The sequence below is a fragment of the Hemitrygon akajei genome, chromosome 23 (assembly GCF_048418815.1).
Source record: "Hemitrygon akajei chromosome 23, sHemAka1.3, whole genome shotgun sequence".
NCBI lineage: Eukaryota > Metazoa > Chordata > Chondrichthyes > Myliobatiformes > Dasyatidae > Hemitrygon > Hemitrygon akajei.
Genome location: NC_133146.1, coordinates 66471315 through 66485252, shown reverse-complemented (window position 1 = coordinate 66485252; position 13938 = coordinate 66471315).

Here is a 13938-nt window from a genome sequence, read left to right as displayed (position 1 = left end):
ACAGTGAATGCTCGCAAGAAAGTGAAACTCAGGGTAGTAAACGATAACATGTACATAGTCTTATAATAAATTTATTCTAGTGGGTGAGCCTTTTGTTATTTGAGGGGTAGAGTAAATTAAGCTGAGAAATCCTAATATAAATACTGTGGGAAGTCACTGTAACACAGTGGTTAGTACAGCATTTACTACACCTCAGGGCATTGGAATTTGGAGTTCAATCCTAATGGCAATTGTAAGGAGTCTGTATGTCCTGCACATGGAGCGTGTGGGTTTTCTCTGGATGATCTGGTTTCCTCCCACAGTCCCAAGGTGTACCAGTTGGTAGGTCAATTGGTCATTGTGAATTGTCCAGTGATTAGGCTAGGGTTTAATCAAGGGTTGCTTGGGCAGTGTGGCTTGAAGGGCTATTCCACACTGTATCTCTAATTAATTAACTGATTAAACTTAACATGCACTAACAATAATATTGCTCTTTAATTTAGATAACTCACAGAAGAATTGGGTTGGTGTTAGATTCTTTAAGAAAATAATTTATGTTAGTTTACAGAAATTATTATTAGCATATTTCTCATGATTGAGCTAGCATTAAATATGAATCAGTAAAACATTTGAATGAATTTGTCTTGAAAGATTATGGGGAAAGTGGGAACTACTGAAATAGCTTTATCTCCCCCAAACCACCCACCCACCTTTCCCTTCACCTCTTGTACTCCTTCCTCTCCCCAACTTCTTTTTCTGGATTCATCCCACTTCCTTTCCAGTCCTGATTTTTATTTTTAATTTTGTGATACAGTGCAGAGTAGGCCCTTCTGGCCCCGGCAATCCTGCGAAAAATCTGATTAACTGCAAGTTACAAGGACTAATTAACCTACCCCGTAGGTCTTTGGACTGTGGGAGGAAACTGGAGGACCCAGAGAAAATCCACATATTCCATGGGGAGAACATAGAGACTCTACAGAACAGCACTGGAATTAAACTCCAAACTCTGGCATGCCCCAAGCTGTAATACTGTTCTGCTAACCAATATACTATGATGGCACCCCAGGTATTTGATGAAGAGCTTTGACCTGACACATTAACTGTTCATTCCTCTCCATTATAACCAATTATGAATAGCCATAACCAGATAACTCATTAAACTGAAACAATGCTCATAATAAATGTCCTTAGATTTCCATTACTACGTTGTTTTTGTAATACAGCACTTGCAGATAATATTGAACATTTTGTTAGAATAAACGTTTTTTTTTAGGAAATAAACTCCAAAGTCTAATATAATCAGAATAGGGTTTATTGTCACTGACACATGTCATGAAGTTTATTGATTTGTGGAGCAGTACGGGTGCAAGGTATAAAAAAAATTATAATTTACAATAAATAAAAAAGTGAGGATTTAATTGTGTTAGAAGCACAATAAACAACCTAAAGTAACACCAACCATTTCACAGAAAGCCTCATCATTGTTTGCTTTCAGAAATACAGATCCAATAGAAATAGCTTGGGAAATGTTGTTGGCATTCTGATCAATAATGGAGGGGATGAAACAGTAAAACAGTACACGAAACAACAATGCTCCAGAAACAACTTCAAATTAACTCCTGGTTACATAACACCTATAGCCAACTACACCAAAGTACACTGTCTTTCCATTTGGGAAAACTGCTGGGATTGGCACTTAAAGGTTAATAAAGATTTTGTCAAAATACAAAACCTACTTGAAAAGTTAGCCAACAAAGAAAAATAACCCATGAATTGTTGTCAACTTCAGTAAATTCTAGTATGTATTCAGATCAAAATGTGAGCAAGCTCATGGTTTTGGTAGTTCCTACAAAGAATTTGGGATAATTTTTCCAGAGAGCGAAAGGTCTCAGCAACCTTCTTACACCTTAGTATATATTGTTTTATCACCTCAAATGTTGAATTAGTACCAGTAAATAAATACCAGCAACTATACCCATTTGCTGTTGCTAACAATTACACATACCTGTCTCTGTCTATACCCAAGTGTTTAACCTTCACCAGTGGGACACCAACTGTGATGAAGCTCAGAAAGCGAAGAGCAGCATGGTAATGTAGCAGTTTGTACATTGCTTTACAGATCAGGGATCAATTCACACTGCTGCCTAAGAAGTTTGTCCGTTCTCCCTATGACCACTGGGTTTCCTCTGGGTAATCTGGTTTCCTCCCACATTCCAAAGGCATTCAGTTAGGATGAGTTGTGGACATGCTATGTTGGTGCTGGAAGAATGGCAACAGTTGTGGGCTGCTCAGCACAATCCTCACTGATTTGATTTCATGCCGATGACATATTTCACTATGTTTTAATGTACATGTGACAATTAGAGCTAATCATAGATCTTATTCTTAAACTTCAAGTTCAAAATAAATTTATTATCAAACTGAATGTATGTCACTGTTTTTTTTCTGTGGACAGACTCTGTAAATCCAAGAAACAGAATAGAATAATTGAAAAATGCACCCAACAGGACAGAAAAACAACCAACGTGCAAAGACAACAAACTGTACAAATATAATAAGAAAAAAAATAGAAATAATAGTAATAAATAAATAAGCAATAAATATCAAGAACATGAGATGATGAGCCCTTGAAAACGAGTCCATAGGATGTAGGAACAATTCAGTGATGGAGTGAATGAAGTGGAATGAATTTATCTCCACTCGTTCAGGTGCTTGATGGTTGAGGGGTAATAACTGTTCCTGAACCTGGTGGACCCCTTTCCTGTCCTAGTACAGGTACAAATACCTCTTAAATATTACAATTGTATCAACCTCTACCGCTTCCTCTGGCTGTCTATTCCTTATAATCACAACTCTGCGTGAAAGATTTGTCTGGTTAATGGTAAAAACAGTAAATAAATCAGCTTAATGCTTTACAGTGCTATCTGTAAGATTGAGGATCAATTCCTACTGCTGTCTGTAGGAGTTTGTAATTCTCCCTGTGATCATGTGTTTCTCCCAGGTGCTCCAGTTTCCTCTCACATGCCAAAGACATACGGGTTAGAGTTAGTATGTTGTGGGCATGCCATGTTGGCACTTACGGACTGTCCCTAGCATATAGAACATTAGAGCACAGTACAGGCCCATAGGCCCATGTTGTTGTGCTGACCTTTTAACCTACTTTTAGATCAATCTAACCCTTCCTTCTGAAGAACATAGATCTTGGACTGTGTTGGTTGATGACATAAACGATGTATTTTCTTGTAAGTTTTGATGTACATGTGACAAATAAAACTAATCTTTATCTTTAGATGCTGCTCTAGATTTACATTAGCCATTTGAAAGATGAATGAATCATACAATTTTAGATGTTTTGATACACTTTTATCTTTATATACTGTACCTTTAAAAGTAACTTCTATGTATAGGAACAGAAAGGTATAATTCAACAAAAATTATCCGGGTCCAGGATGTTTCTGCTCACGTTCACAATATCCTGAAGTGGGAAGGTGGACAGCCAGGGGTTGTGGTACATATTGGTACCAACGACATAGGCAAGAAAAAGGAGGAGGTCCTGAAAACAGACTACAGGCAGTTAGGAAGGAAGTTGAGAAGCAGGACCTCAAAGTTAGTAATCTTGGGATTACTGACTATGCCACGTGACAATGAGTATAAGAATAGAGTGAGGTGGAGGATAAGTGCATGGCTGAGGTATTGGAACAGGGGGCAGGGATTCAGGTTTTTGGATAACTGGGACCTCCCTTAGGGCAAGCGTGACCTGTACAAAAAGGATGGATTGCACTTGAATCCTAGGGGGCCAATATCCTGGCAGGGAGGTTTGCTAAGGCTATTGGGGAGAGTTTAAACTAGAATTGCTGGGGGGGTGGGAACCAAACTGAAGAGAGGGAGGAAGGAGCTGTTGGCTCACAAATAGAGAAAGCTTGGAGACAGTGCAAGAGGGAGGACAGGCAGGTGATAGACAATAGACAGTAGGTGCAGGAGTAGGCCATTTGGCCCTTCGAGCCAGCACTGCTATTCAATGTGATCATGGCTGATCATCCACAATCAGTACCCCGTTCCTCCTGCCTTCTCCCTATCTTTAAGAGCTCTATCTAACTCTTTCTTGAAAGCATCCAGAGAATTGGCCTCCACTGCCTTTTGAGGCAGAGCATTCCACAGATCCACAACTCTCTGGGTGAAAAAGTTTTTCCTGAACTCCGTTCTAAATGGTCTACCCCTTATTCTTAAACTGTGGATCTGGTTCTGGACACCCCCAACATCGGGAACATGTTTCCTGCCTCTAGCGTGTCCAATCCCTTAATAATCTTATATGTTTCAATCAGATCCCCTCTCATCCTTCTAAATTCCAGTGTGTACAAGCCCATTTGCTCCAATCTTTCAACATATGACAGTCCTGCCATCCCGGGAATCAACCTTGTGAATCTACGCTGCACTCCCTCAATAGCAAGAATGTCCTTCCTCAGATTTGGAGACCAAAACTGAACACAATACTCCAGGTGCGGTCTCACCAGGACCCTGTACAACTGCAGAAGGACCTCTTTGATCCTATACTAAACTCCCCTTGTTATGAAGGCCAACATGCCATTAGCTTTCTTCACTGCCTGCTGTACCTGCATGCTTACTTTCAGTGACTGATGAACAAGGACACCTAGATCTCATTGTACTTCCCCTTTTCCTACCTTAACACCATTCAGATAGTAATCTGCCTTCCTGTTCTTGCCACCTCGCATTTATCCATATTAAACTGCATCTGCCATGCATCTGCCCACTCACTCAACCTGTCCAAGTCACCCTGCATTCTCCTAACATCCTCCTCATATTTCACACTGCCACCCAGCAGTGAAGGGATATGCTCAGGGTGATGGTTTGAGATGTGTCTATTTTAATGCATGAAGCATCATGAACAAAGTGGATGAGCTTAGAGTGTGGATCAGTACTTGGAGCTATGATGTTGTGGCCATTGTAGAGACTTGGATAGTTCAGGGGCAGGAATGATTACTTAGAGTGCCAGGCTATAGATGTTTCAGAAAGGACAGGGAGGGAGGCAAAAGAGGCGGGGTCATGGCACCACTGATCAGAGATAGTGTCACGGCTGCAGAAAAGGAGGAAGTCGTGGAGGGATTGTCTACTGAGTCTCTGTGGGTGGAAGTTAGAAACAGGAAGGGATCAATAACTTTACTGAGTGGTTTTTATAGGTCACCCAATAGTAACAGGGACATCGAGGAGCAGATAGGGAGACAGATTCTGCAAAGGTATAATAATAACAGGGTTGTAGTAGTGGGAGATTTTAATTTCCCAAATATTGATTGGCATCTCCCTAGAGAAAGGGGTTTAGATAGGGTGGAGTTTGTAAGGTGTGTTCAGGAAGATAAGCCTACGAGAGGAGAGGCTGTACTTGATCTGGTATTGGAAAGTGAACCTGGTCAGGTGTCAGGTCTCTCAGTGGGAGAGCATTTTTGGAGATAGTGATCACAATTCTATCTCCTTTACCATAGCATTGGAGAGGGATAGGAACAGACAAGTTAGGAAAATGTTTAATTGGTAGTAAGGGGAATTATGAGGTTATCAGGCAGGAACTTGTAAGCATAAATTGGGAACAGATGTTCTCAGGGAAATGTACAGCAGAAATGTTGGCGTGTGGCCTAGTGGATAAGGCTTCGGACTAGTAATCTGAAGGTCACTGGTTCGAGCCTTAGCTGAGTTTGTGTTTGTGTTTGTTGGACAACATCGGTGGCGTGGAGAGGGGAAGGCTTGCAGCTTGGGCAACTGCCAGTCTCCCATACAACCCTGCCCAGGCCTGTGCCCTGGAAACCTTCCAAGGTGCAAATCTATGGTCTCACGAGACTAATCGATGCCTATACTATATAGAGCAGAAATGTGGCAAATGTTCAGGGGAAATTTGCGTGACGTTCTGCATAGGTACATTCCAAAGAGACAGGGAAAGCATGGTAGGATGTTGTTGTGTTGTTGTTGTTTGTCCTTTGGAGTCGAAGACGACCACGGCTTCTGTCAGGTGGAGGGTATGTGACTGTGGGTCCGGAGGTGAGGCCAATCTGGGCCCTGAAAGCTCGCCCACATGTGGGACACATGAGCGTAAGTGCTGCAGTGGAAGTGGAGGTAGCTCAAGCCTTGTGCATGGCGCGTTTCCTCTGAGCCTCTGCGGTGCGTCTGATTTCTGCTGCATATGCTCCTTTAGTGGTCCTGCTCCACCAGGTTGGGCGGTCCAGAGCAAGTGATTCCCAGCTATTGGGATTGATGTTGAGGTCTTTGAGGGACACTTTGAGGTAGTCTTTGAAACGTTTCTTCTGCCCTCCAACTGAGCGCTTGCCCTGGCTCAGCTCTCCATACAGCAGCTGTTTTGGTAGTCGACTTGTCAGACATCCTGATGACATGGCCAGCCCATCTGGCTTGGGCTTTCTGTAGGAGGGTGTAGACACTGTGGGTGCTAGCCCGCTTCAGGACTAGCGGGCTAGCACCCACAGTGTATGGTAGGATACAGGAACTGTGGTGTACAAAGGCTGTTGAAAATCTAGTCAAGAAGAAAAGAAAAGCTTACAAAAGGTTCAAAAAACTAGATAAAGATAGAGATCTAGAAGATCATAAGGCTATCAGGAAGGAGTTTAAAAATGAAATTAGGAGGGCCAGAAGGGGCCATGAGAAGGCCTTGGTGAGCTGGATTAAAGAAAACCCCAACGCATTCTGCAAGTATGTGAAGAACTAGAGGATAAGACATGAGAGAATAGGACTAATCCAGTGTGACAGTGGAAAAGTGTGTATGGAACCAGAGGAGATAGCAGAGATACTTAATGAATACTTTACTTTAGTAGTTACTACAGAAAAGGATCTTGGTGATTGTAGGGATGACTTCCAGTGGATTGAAAAGCTTGAGCATATAGACATTAAGAAGGAGAATGTGCTGGAGCTTTTCGAAAGCATCAAGTTGAATAAGTCTCTGGGACGGATGAGATGTACTCCAGGTACTGTAGAAGGCGAGGGAGGAGATTGCTGAGCCTCTGGCAATGATCGTTGCATCATTAATGGGGATGGGAGAGGTTCTGGAGGATTGGCGAGTTGCAGATGTTGTTTCCTTATTCAAGAAAGGGAGTAGAGATAGCCCAGGAAATTATAGACCAGTGAGTCTTACTTCAGTGGTTGTTAAATTGTTGGAGAAGTTCCTGAGATGCAGGATTTATGAACATTTGGAGAGGCATAATAGGATTAGGAATAGTCAGCATGGCTTTGTCAAAGGCAGGTTGTGTCTTATGATCCTGAATGAATTTTTTGAGGATGTGACAAAACATATTGATGAAGGTAGTGCAGTAGATGTAGTGTAAATGGATTTCAGCAAGGCATTTGATCAGGTACCCCATGCAAGGCTTATTGAGAAAGTAAGGAGGCATGGGATCCAAGGGGACCTTGCTTTGTGGATCCAGAATTGGCTGGATCATAGAAGGCTAAGAGTGGTTGTAGACAGGTCATGTTCTGCATGGAGGTCGGTGACCAGTGGTGTATCTCAGGGATCTGTTCTGGGACCCCTTGTCTTCGTGATTTTTATAAATGACCTGGATGAAGAAGTGGAGGGATGGGTTAGTAAATTTGCTGATGACACAAAGGTTGGGGGTGTTGTGGATAGTGTGGAGGACTGTCAGAGGTCACAGCAGGACATCGATAGGATGGAAATCTGGGCTGAGAAGTGGCAGATGGAGTTCAACCCAGATAAGTGTGACGTGGTTCATTTTGGTAGGTCAAATCTGATGGCAGAATATAGTATTAATGTTAAGACTTTTGAAGTATGGAGGATCAGGGGGATCTTGGGATCCGAGTCCATAGGACACTCAAATCTGCTGCGCAGGTTGACTCTGTGGTTAAGAAGGCATATGGTGCATTGGCCTTCATCAACCGTGGGATTGAGTTTATGAGCCGAGAGGTAATGTTGCAGCTATGTAGGGACCTGGTCAGACCACACTTGGAGTACTGTGCTCATTTCTGGTCACCTCACTACAGGAAGGATATGGAAACTATAGAAAGGGTGCAGAGGAGATTTACAAGGAAGTTGCCTGGATTGGGAGCATGTCTTATGAGAATATGTTGAGTGAACTCAAGGCTTTTTTTTCCTTGGAGCGATGGAGGATGAGAGGTGACTTGATAGAAGTGTATAAGATGACGAGTGGCATTGATCGTGTGGATAGTCAGAGGCTTTCTCCCAGGGCACAGTTTTAAGGTGCTTGGAAGTAGGTACAGAGAAGATGCCATGGGTAAGTTTTTTACATAGAGAGTGTTGAGTGCCTGGAATGGGCTTCCGGCAACGGTGGTGGAGGCGAATATGATAGGGTCTTTTAAGAGACTCCTGGATAGGTACATGGAGCTTAGAAAAATAGAGGGCTTTGGGTAACCTTAGGTAATTTCTAAGTAAGTACATGTTCGTCACAGGTCTGTGGGCCAAAGGTTTTCTAAGTTTTCTATGTTTCTGAAAATATTTATCTGGACACAGGTGTAATTATACAGATTTTGTGGAATATATTACAGTATCCAGAAGCTCTGGGTAGAGTCAAAATACAATTCAGGTAATATCAATATATTTGGAAATGCAAGAAATTGCAGATACTGGAATCTGGAACAAATAGAAACTACTGAGGGATCTTGACAACTTGATCATCATCTGCAGGGGGAAAGGAATTAGAAATCAGCCCTGATGCAGTGTCTTGACCCAAAATATTGACAATTCCTTCCCACCACACTCCCCTCCCCACTACAGATGCTGTTTACTCTGCTGAATTCCTTCAGCAATTTGATGACAGCTTTGTTCACTTGAAAATTAGCAACATTCTTTTTTCTTTTTTTCTTCAATGATAATGAATACCTGTGATGTAAGATCTATAAACCGTGAGGATTCATAATTTTCAATATTGTTGTGTGAGGCTGTGGGTTAAAATGTCACTCTGAACTTTCAACTTTATCTTATCTCTGAGGCTTTGATAGCATTGAAAATATTCTCTTTTCTTCTGGTTATAGTGAATATTTTTGAACAAGTGGGACCAATATTCTTGTGGGCAGGTTTACTAGAGCCGTTGGGATGCGTTTAAAATATGGCGGGGGGGGGGGGGGGATGGGAACCAGTATGATAGAACTGAGGATGAGCAGCAGGTTTACAAGTAGATGATAGATGTAACATGGATGTAATGAAGGACAAGCCAGTGATTGGGGACAAATGCAGTCAGAGCAAAGAGGTAATTGTACTACAGAGACAAAATTTAAAAAGGTGAAGAACACAGGACTGAAGGTGCTGTATTTAAATAAGCATAGCATTTGGGTTAAGGTGGATAAACTCATGGCACTATTACAGATTGGTTGGTATGACATTGTCGACATCACTGAGTCGTGGCTGAAAGAAGACCATAATTGGGAGCTTAACATCAAAGAATATACTTTGTATCGAAAGGACAGGTATGAAGGCATAGGCGGTGGTGTGGCTTTGTTGGTAAGAGATGGAATTACATCTTTAGAGAGAAGTGACATAGGGTCAGAGAATATTGAATCTTTGTGGGTGGAGTTAAGAAACTGCAAGGGTAAAAACATCATTATGGGAATCAAACTTAGGCCTCCAAATAGTAGCCAAGATGTGAGGTTGAGATTGCATAGGAAACTGGAAAAGGCATGTAAAAAAGATAGTGACACAATTGTAATGGGGACTTCAAAGATATTAGGAAAATCAGGTTGGTGTTAGATCGCAAGAGAGGGAATTTATTGAATGCTTGTGAGATGGCTTTTTAGTGCAGCTTGTGTTTGAGGAAGTTTGGGGAAAGGCTATCTTAGATTGGATGTGTAATAACCCAGATCTTATTAGGGAGCTTAATGTAAAGGAACCCTTAGGAGGCAGTGATCATAATACGTAACCATATAACAATTACAGCACGGAAACAGGCCATCTCGGTCCTTCTAGTTTGTGCCGAATGCTTATTCTCACCTAGTCCCACTGACCCGCACTCAGCCCATAACCCTCCATTCCTTTCCTGTCTATATACCTATCCAATTTTGCTTTAAATGACAATACCGAACCTGCCTCTACCACTTCTACTGGAAGTTCATTCCACACAGCTACTACTCCCTGAGTAAAGAAATTCCCCCTCATGTTACCCTTAAACTTTTGTCCCCTAAGTCTCAACTCATGTCCTCTTGTTTCAATCTCCCCTGCTCTCAATGGAAAAAGCCTATCCAGGTCAACTCTATCTATCCCTCTCATAATTTTAAATACCTCTATCAAGTCCCCTCTCAACCTTCTATGCTCCAAAGAATAAAGATCTAACTTGTTCAATCTTTCCCTGTAACTTAGATGCTGAAACCCAGGTAACAGTCTAGTAAATCTTCTCTCTATTCTCTCTATTTTGTTGACATCTTTCCTATAATTCGGTGACCAGAACTGTACACAATACTCCAGATTTGGCCTTACCAATGCCTTGTACAATTTTAACATTACATCCCAACTCCTATACTCAATGAGCAAACACAAGGAAATCTGCAGATGCTGGAATTAAAATGTGTGGCACGTCCCATTCCCATTCTGATATGTCTATCCATGGCCTCCTCTACTGTCAAGATGAATCCACACTCAGGTTGGAGGAACAACACCTTATATATACTGCTGGGTAGCCTCCAACCTGATGGCGTGAACATTGACTTCTCTAACTTCCATTAATACCCCTCCTCCCCTTCTTACCCCATCCCTGATATATTTAGCCCCCCTTTTATTTCTCTCTCTCTCTCTCTCTCTTCTCTCTTCTCTCTCCTCCCCCCGCCCCCCCCATCACTCTGCCTGTTCTCCATCTCCCTTTGGTGCTCCCCTCCCCTTTTCTTTCTCCCTAGGCCTCCTGTCCCATGATCCTTTTCCTTCTCCAGCTCTGTATCCCTTTTGCCAATCACCTTTCTGGCTCTTAGCTTCATCCCACCCCCTCCGGTTTTCTCTTATCATTTCGCATTTCCCCCTCCCCCCTCTACTTTCAAATCTCTTACTATTTTTCCTTTCGGTTAGTCCTGACAAAGGGTCTCGGCCCGAAACGTCGACATCGCTTCTCCCTATAGATGCTGCCTAGCCTGCTGTGTTCTACCAGCATTTTGTGTGTGTTGTTGTTCATTAAATATTTATCTCTTTTCAACCATTCTTGAGGTATATATTCAAAATATATGGTGTTGCTCTCTAAGGGTATTTCACATTTAAAGATGTCTTGTAGGGCATTGTGTATCCCCCTCCAATAGTTTTTGATATAGGGCAGTCCCAAAAAATATGATAATGATTTGCATTTTGATTTCCACAATTTCTCCAGCAAACAGCGAGGTTACTATCATAATGGAATTTCTAAGAAGGTGTAATAAAATATCTTATCAAGTTTTTCCATCCAAACTCCCTCCATTTCTGTGAACTGGTACACTTCCATTGATTCCTCCATATTGTTGTCTGTTCTTCCTCAGATATAATTATCCCTCCTTCCTTCTCCCATTTTGTTTTAATGTATGAAGTCGAATGTGTTTTAAGATTTGACAACCCCTCATACATGCTTGAAATGATTCTACTACCATTATCTGAATTATATGCTTTTTTAAATAGCTCTATCAAGTATGTACTTGCCTTGGTTACATTTTAAAGCGTCTTATTAACATATTGTCGCATCTGTAAATACCGATAAAAATCTTGTTTTTCTAATAAGTGTTTCTCTTTAAGCATTTCAAAACTGAACAGTGTTCCTTCTTTCATTATGTTGCAAAGAACTGTTATTCCTTTAGCTGTCCAGTCCTTAAATCTAGCATCCAATTTATTTGGTGTAAAATCCGAGTCATATGCACTCCATTTAAGAATTGCAATATCTCCCTCTAGATTATATTCTTTTATAGTAGGTTTCCATATTTTAAGAGTCAATTTCACCCATGGGTTATCAATAGTATTTATGTACCTTTGCAGGTTGTTATCAGCCAAAATTGCTTGTATGGGGATGGGAAGTACCCGCTCCTCAATGTTTTTCCATTGAGCGTCATATGATGGGTTGCACCAACATATCACAGCTCTCAACTGTGCTGCAAAATAATAATCTCTAAGGGAAGGTAGGCCCCATCCCCCCTTTTCCTTTGCTAATTGCAAAGTTTTGAGACGAACTCTAGGCCTTTTAGCCTGCCAAATATACCTTGATAACATCTTGTTCCATTCATTGAATTGATTTTGATTAATCTCTATTGGTAGGGTCTGAAAGAGATATAACAGTCTGGGTAGTATATTCATTTTAATAGACTCAATCCTTGAACTGAGACTGAAAAAAGGAATCAGGTTCCATGTTGCCACATCTTCCTTAATTTTTTTTATATAAAGGCTGATAATTACATTCTGATAATTTTGCCAAATCTTTTGGCATAATGATGCCCAAATATTTGAAAGCCTCTGTGTGCCATGCCCAGGGGTATCTACTTTCAATTTCTCTTGGTGGGCTATAGTAATATGACAGTAATTGGGTTTTATCTATGTTGATCTTGTATCCTGATAATTGACCATATTGTTCAAAGGATTGCATTAATTTAGGCAAAGAGTATGTTGGTTGCCCTAGATAGATCAAAATGTCATCCGCATAACAAGCCAATTTATGCTCTGTCCCTTTAATAGTAATTCTCCTGATAACTTCATTTTGTCTGATGTATTGAGCTAATGGTTCCAGATATAACGTGAAGAGTAGCGATGACTATGCACAACCCTGTCTCGTGCCCCTTTCTAGGGTAAGACTATTTGATAAATATCCATTGATTTTAATCCTAGCAGTAGGATTGTCATATAGTGTCTGTATAGTTTTAATAATTGTGTCTTGGAAACCAAATCTATGTAAAACTCTGTAAAGAAAATTCCAATTAACCGAATCAAATGCTTTTTCAGCGTCCACGCTTATCACTATTGCTTTGATTTTATTTTTTTTGTATATGATCCATAATGTGAAGTGTCCTTCGTATATTGTCTTGTGTCTGGTGTTGTCGTATAAAACCTGTCTGATCGTTACGTATCAGTATAGGTAGAAACTCCTCTAATCATTTGGCCATGATGGAGGTAAATATTCTATAATCTACATTAAGAACAGATATTGGTCTAAATGACCCGCATTCCATTTTATCCTTGCCTTCTTTTGGTATAGCTGAGATTATCGCTTCCTTCCAACTGGGTGGCATTTGTGCCTTTTTTAGAGCCCAGTTCAGTGTGGGGAGTAAAACAGGAATTAACTCATTTTTAAATTCTTTGTACCACTCAGCTGTATACCCATCTGATCCTAGTGACTTGCTTAATTTAAGCCTACTAATTGCAGCTTTTAATTCAACTTCAGTTATGTCAGCAGTCATCGTTCTATTTTGTTCTTCGCTTAAAGTGGGTAACTCTAGAGAATTCAAGAAGGTGTCAATTTGGGTTATGCTTCCCCCTGGAACTTTGGAATATAGAGTTTTGTAAAACACTTAAAAAGTTTCTTGAATTTCACTTAGCTTATTTTTTATCATTTTCGTTCTTGGGTCCCTAATTCTATAAATTGTATTTTCTGCTATCTTTTTTTTCCGTTTCCACACTAGTACTTTCATAGATTTCGATCCACTTTCATAATATCTCTGTTTCAGAAACATTAAATTTTTCCTGATTTCTTGCGTAGCCAAACTATTAACTTCATTCCTAATTCTTTTAATTTCCCCTAATGTATCCTGTGCCAAATTCAATTTGTGTCTTTTCTCTAGTTCCTTCAGCCTATTTTGTAATTCCTCTAATGTTTTATTCCTTATTTTTTTCTTATATGAAGATATGACTATAATTTTCCCTCTTAAGAACGCCTTCAAAGTATCCTATAAAATGGGAGGTGAAACCTCTCCATTATCATTAAATTCTAAGTAGAGACCAATTTCTGTTTTAATTTGTTCCTTAAAGTACAGATCATTGAGTAGACTGAATTTAGTTTC